Source organism: Chionomys nivalis, chromosome 13 (genome assembly GCF_950005125.1).
Source record: "Chionomys nivalis chromosome 13, mChiNiv1.1, whole genome shotgun sequence".
NCBI classification, from domain to species: domain Eukaryota; kingdom Metazoa; phylum Chordata; class Mammalia; order Rodentia; family Cricetidae; genus Chionomys; species Chionomys nivalis.
Genome location: NC_080098.1, coordinates 715001 through 721491, shown reverse-complemented (window position 1 = coordinate 721491; position 6491 = coordinate 715001).

Sequence of the window (6491 nt, the reverse complement as noted above, 5' to 3'; positions counted from 1 at the left end):
TGGAGACCCCTGTACTCCACATGTTAGGGGAATGCAGATGTGATCCACACACCACATTGAGTAAACCTGGTTTAGTTAAAGAAGTTGAAAAACGGGTCGGAGAGATGGCTCAGTGGTTAAGAGCATTGCCTGCTCTTCCAAAGATCAGAAGTTCGATTCCTGGATATCACATAATTGCTTCAAAATGAGGTTTGGTGCCCTCTACTGGAAGCAGAAGGAAGAGGCAGGAGAGATGTCTTGGTGGTTAAGAGCATGCCTGCTGAGTTTGATGAGGCCAAGTGCAGACATACAGCCAGGACCCAGGTTGTTGGGACTGAATCAGGCAAAACATTTTGTTAGGATAATAAAGACTCACAGCTCTATCACCATGAGCCAGCATGCTTCAGAGCCATCACAAAGCAGAGTAAGGCAGGATGGTTAGAAGAAGAAAATACTAGCATGTTCATGTGCCTGAAGAAGAACTCACATCCAAGACATACAAAGGAACAAACACCAACAAAAGCTTAACAAATTTTAAGACAGTGAAACAATTTGTCTAGACCTCCTCTATGAGGTTCACGAATGGCCAACAGATCCATGGAGTCCCCTGTACTTCAAATGTTAGGAAAATGCAGATGTGATCCACACATCATTGAGTACATCTGGTTTAGGTAAAGAAGTAGAAAAACGGGTTGGAGAGATGGCTCAGTGTTTAAGAGCATTTCGTGCTCTTTCTTCCTCCTGTATCCATTTTCAAGCAACCCCATAATGGCTCACAACCATCTGCACTGAGGTCTTGTGCCCTCTTTTGCATGCAGAAAGAAGCGCTCGAGAGATAGCTCAGTGGTTAAGAATCCTGGCTGCCCTTCTAAAGGTCAGAAGTTCGATTCCTGGCAACCACAGTTTTGCTCTCAAAATGAGATTTGGTGCCATCTACTGGCAACAGAAGGAAGAGGCAGGAGAGATGGCTCAGTGCTTAAGAGCATTGGCTGCTGAGTTCGATGAGGCCAAGTGCAGACATAGAGTCAGGGCAAATGCCAGGGCCCACGTTATTGTGACTGAATTGGGCAAACGTTTTTTTAGGATGTTAAAGACTCACAGCTCTATCACCATGAGACATCGTGCTTCAGAGACAACACTAAGGAGAGTAAGGCATGATGGCTAGAAGAAGAAAACACTGGCATGTTCATGTGCCTTAAAGAGAACTCACATCCAAGACAATCAAAGGACTACAAACACCAGCAAAATATTAACCAATATAAAGCCAGAGAAACAATTTATCCTGACCTCCTCTATGAGGTACATGAACAGCCAATAGGTCCATGGAGACCCCTGTACTCCACATGTTAGAGGAATGCAGATGTGATCCACACACCACATTGAGTAAACCTGGTTTAGTTAAAGAAGTTGAAAAACGGGTCGGAGAGATGGCTCAGTGGTTAAGAGCGTTGCCTGCTCTTCCAAAGATCAGAGTTCGATTCCTGGGCATCACATAATTGCTTCAAAATGAGGTTTGGTGCCCTCTATTGGAAGCAGAAGGAAGAGGCAGGAGAGATGTCTTGGAGGTTAAGAGCATGCCTGCTGAGTTTGATGAGGCCAGGGCCCAGGTTGTTGGGACTGATTCAGGCAAAACATTTTGTTAGGATAATAAAGACTCACAGCTCTATCACCATGAGCCAGCATGCTTTAGAGCCACCACCAAGCAGAGTAAGGCAGGATGGTTAGAAGAAGAAAATACTAGCATGTTCATGTGCCTGAAGAAGAACTCACATCCATGACATACAAAGGAACAAACACCAACAAAAGCTTAACCAATTTTAAGGCAGTGAAACAATTTGTCTAGACCTCCTCTATGAGGTACACGAATGGCCAACAGATCCATGGAGACCCCTGTACTTCAAATGTTAGGAAAATGCAGATGTGATCCACACATCATTGAGTACATCTGGTTTAGGTAAAGAAGTAGAAAAACGGGTTGGAGAGATGGCTCAGTGTTTTAGAGCATTTCGTGCTCTTTCTTCCTCCTGTATCCAATTTCAAGCAACCACATAATGGCTCACAACCATCTGCACTGAGGTCTTGTGCCCTCTTTTGCATGCAGAAAGAAGCGCTCGAGAGATAGCTCAGTGGTTAAGAATCCTGGCTGCCCTTCTAAAGGTCAGAAGTTCGATTCCTGGCAACCACAGTTTTGCTCTCAAAATGAGATTTGGTGCCATCTACTGGCAACAGAAGGAAGAGGCAGGAGAGATGGCTCAGTGCTTAAGAGCATTGGCTGCTGAGTTGGATGAGGCCAAGTGTAGACATAGAGTCAGGGCAAAGGCCAGGGCCCACGTTATTGTGACTGAATTGGGCAAACGTTTTTTTAGGATGTTAAAGACTCACAGCTCTATCACCATGAGACATCGTGCTTCAGAGACAACACTAAGGAGAGTAAGGCAAGATGGCTAGAAGAAGAAAACACTGGCATGTTCATGTGCCTTAAAGAGAACTCACATCCAAGACAATCAAAGGACTACAAACACCAACAAAAGCTTAACCAATTTAAAGCCAGTGAAACAACTTGTCTAGACCTCCTCTTTGAGGTACACGAATGGCCAGCAGATCCATGGAGACCCCTGTACTTCAAATGTTAGGAAAATGCAGATGTGATCCACACATCATTGAGTACACCTGGTTTAGGTAAAGAAGTAGAAAAACGGGTCGGAGAGATGGCTCAGTGGTTAAGAGCATTGCCTGCTCTTCCAAAGATCAGAAGTTCGATTCCTGGACATCACATAATTGCTTCAAAATGAGGTTTGGTGCCCTCTACTGGAAGCAGAAGGAAGAGGCAGGAGAGATGTCTTGGTGGTTAAGAGCATGCCTGCTGAGTTTGATGAGGCCAAGTGCAGACGTACAGCCAGGACCCAGGTTATTGGGACTGAATCAGGCAAAACATTTTGTTAGGATAATAAAGACTCACAGCTCTATCACCATGAGCCAGCATGCTTTAGAGCCACCACCAAGCAGAGTAAGGCAGGATGGTTAGAAGAAGAAAATACTAGCATGTTCATGTGCCTGAAGAAGAACTCACATCCATGACATACAAAGGAACAAACACCAACAAAAGCTTAACCAATTTTAAGGCAGTGAAACAATTTGTCTAGACCTCCTCTATGAGGTACACGAATGGCCAACAGATCCATGGAGACCCCTGTACTTCAAATGTTAGGAAAATGCAGATGTGATCCAAACATCATTGAGTACATCTGGTTTAGGTAAAGAAGTAGAAAAAGGGTTTCTTTGTGTATTTTGGTCTGTTCTAAAACTCACTCTGTAAATCAGGCCATCCTTGAACTCACGGAGATCTGTGTGTGTAAGTGCTGTGATTAAAGGCACGCCCCCACCCCCACACACCACAGTCCGGCTGAGACTGTAATTTCTTGTTAGTTCTGGGTGTCCTGGGCTGTTAGTAAGTGACGATGGCTCTGTGTTGTGAATCTTTGTGAATCCAGACTATGTTCTGCCCATCAATGACATGAGTCTGAAGCATCAAGCTAGTGACTTGGGCACCCACCCCTATACTACCTGAGGTCTCTGAAGTCACGGTGCATCCTCTCTATAGCTCTGAATAAGGCTTAGAAAGCCTTCCCCTGGGTCACCTTGTGCAGAGGAAACCAGGTAACCTCTGAGAGACATGCACCACCTTCCTACAGAAAGAAGGGATGACTGACTGACTAATACCCACAGAGGGGGAAACTCAAGCCTGGTATTTCAGAACCCGCTTGGACAAAGTCTCATCTGTCAGTCACTTCCTGAACAAAAGAAGGAAGGAAGGAAGGAAGGAAGGAAGGAAGGAAGGACCACAAATATCTCTCCTTTTGTATCCTTTTTACACTCTTCTCATGCTCTGATGAATATTGTGATTCAAGTTGGCTGTGTCCCCTTTTCCATGGCACGTGCACTGTGGCTCTAGATCAAGGAATCAGTTTTTTTGTGTGTGTTGCTCTACCTGGGAGAAGCACCACAGCCACAGCAGTTGCATACTGACTGAGAAATTTGATTTTTAGGAAATGATTTTTCATATCTGTGAATGGTCTCTCCATAGCCATTCATGTTTCCTTAAACTTGAGTATAGGCATGCATGATCCCTCTTCATGGGAGTGAGTGTCTGCTCTTGCATTGGGGGCTCCCCTGGGTGAACCCCAGTTCTCAGCATCTCCAGCCCAACCTGTCACAAGCTGATCACACATTTGCAAACTTGGGATATATTCTGCTGAAGTTTTGGGGTAATGAATTTCATCAATTATGGGACTAAACTTTGTTGTGATCTGACAGGACACTCACTCACCAACAACTTTGTGGTTCCTCCATAATGTGCTTATTTCTGTCAGGGAACTGAAAGCCAGCCAGCCAGCCAGCCAGCCAGCCAGCCAGCCAGCACCGTCTTTCCTTGTTTCTCAGTTTGTTCTTATATTCAGTCTCTCCCTCCCCCCCCTTCCTTTAAAAAACTTATTTATTTTTATCTTATGTGCATTTGTGTTTTTGCCATGGCTCTCAGGCTCCTGGATTACAGACAGCTGTGAGCTGCCATGTAGATGCTGGGAATTGAACCTTAAACTATCTCTTCAGCCCGACATGGAGCATCTCTCTATATAGCCCTGCCTGCAAAACTTTCAGAGTTCACTCTGCCCCCTGATTAAAGGCATTATGCGTTATGCTTCCTTTTATTGTATATTTAGTGGGTTTTTTTTTTGTGTGTGTGTGTGTGTGTGTGAGAGAGAGAGAGAGAGAGAGTTCCATTATGAAACCAAAAGTCAGTCAACAACAACGAACTTTGTATTTATTTGTTTGTTTGTTCATCCGTAAACGTATTTGCTTACTTACTCTTATTTATTTATTTGTTTGTTTGTTTGTTTACAGTGGAAGACTTAATTCAGTACAGAATGATCAGAACGGTAGGGTATCCTTGGGAAAATATCACGATGAGTTTCCCTTCCGAGAGGCAGCTTTCTGGTAAGATGTGAAACCGCAGTTTTAAGTGCCCGCTTTCCACAAGTCCCTTTTCCCAAGGTCAGACATTTTTTAGATAAGCAAGGGTCTCCATTCATTCCCTTTGAGGAACTCTCAGGTCAGGCCCTGACATTAACATCTGACTGGAGCTTATCGTCAAGGCCAACGGTACACTCCTCAGCCCCTCCCCTCCGTGACCTGAGAAGCCACACCCCACCCCAGTTCACAGGCCCCTCTTAATCTAACTAACTATACAGCATCAAAAGTGGCATCTCTTCTCACTGAAATGCTGTTGGCAGCCATTCGATGAATTTATTCTCAGATCAGATCCTGTCCAGCAGGGATGTCTTCTTTCCATGTTTCTTCTTCTTTTGTATGTTGCAGTCATTCCAGATGTGGTGGTATATGATGAGAGAGAGAGAGAGAGAGAGAGAGAGAGAGAGAGAGAGAGAGAGAGAGAGAGAAATGGAATTGCCTTTTATTTGAAGAGTTTTAATGATTTAATATTCAGCTATTTCCAGCCTTCTTTACCAGCACACTTATTATTACCAGTGAGCACCTTCCTCTGAAAACATTGGAAACCCCCCGATCTGTTCATATCATGCGTGTGTGTGTGTGTGTGTGTGTGTGTGTGTGTGTGTCAAATTCCATTTCAGGAGCTGCTTTGCTGACACTCACCCAGCACCAGTGAGATGGAGGCCACCATTTTCTTAGCCGGTTATGTTTCTAGGACAGTCAGGAGACAGAAAGAAGGAAGGAAGGAAGGAAGGAAGGAAGGAAGGGAGGGAGGGAGGGAGGGAGGGAGGGAGGGAGGGAGGGAGGGAAGGAAGGAAGGAAAGAAATGATCTACATTCCCAAAGAAAGAAAAAAATTAAGTAAATTTTAAAAAGTAAAAAAAAAAATTAAGAAAGTAAGTAAATACATAAAAATAGACAAATAAGGAATAAATGAATAAAAATAAATAATTGAAACATTCAATAATTAATGAGTCAGGCTGAGCAGATACATGAAAGAAGATAAGGAAGTGAAGGAATGAATCAACAAATAAATAAGTAAATAACTAGGTGGGTCATTTTTTAAAGAAGTAAGTAAATGAGATGGGCTGAACAGATAGATAAGTAAGTAAGTAAGTAAGTAAGCAAGCAAAGAAATACACAAGAAGTCATTGCTCGATCAAGCAAGCAAGCAAGCAAGCAAAGAAAAAAAATGAGACACATCCATTCAATCCGTACAAGACAAAACATGGAAATAAACATGTAAACTGGTCGACCCACCCACCCCACCCACCCAAATCAGGAGGGAGGTCTCTGTCCAGTAGGGCCATCTTCTTTCCAAGTTGCATTCAGTCAGATCTCTGGGCAAACAGAAAAGAAAGTAATTGTTTTCTACTTGAACAGTTTTAATATTATTCAAATGAATTAATATTCAGCTATTTATTCCCAGCCTTATTTACCATTGGATGACCAACCAACCTTCCTCTCACCACACTAGCCTCCTTCTCCCCTGGCCCCATTTGTACGTGT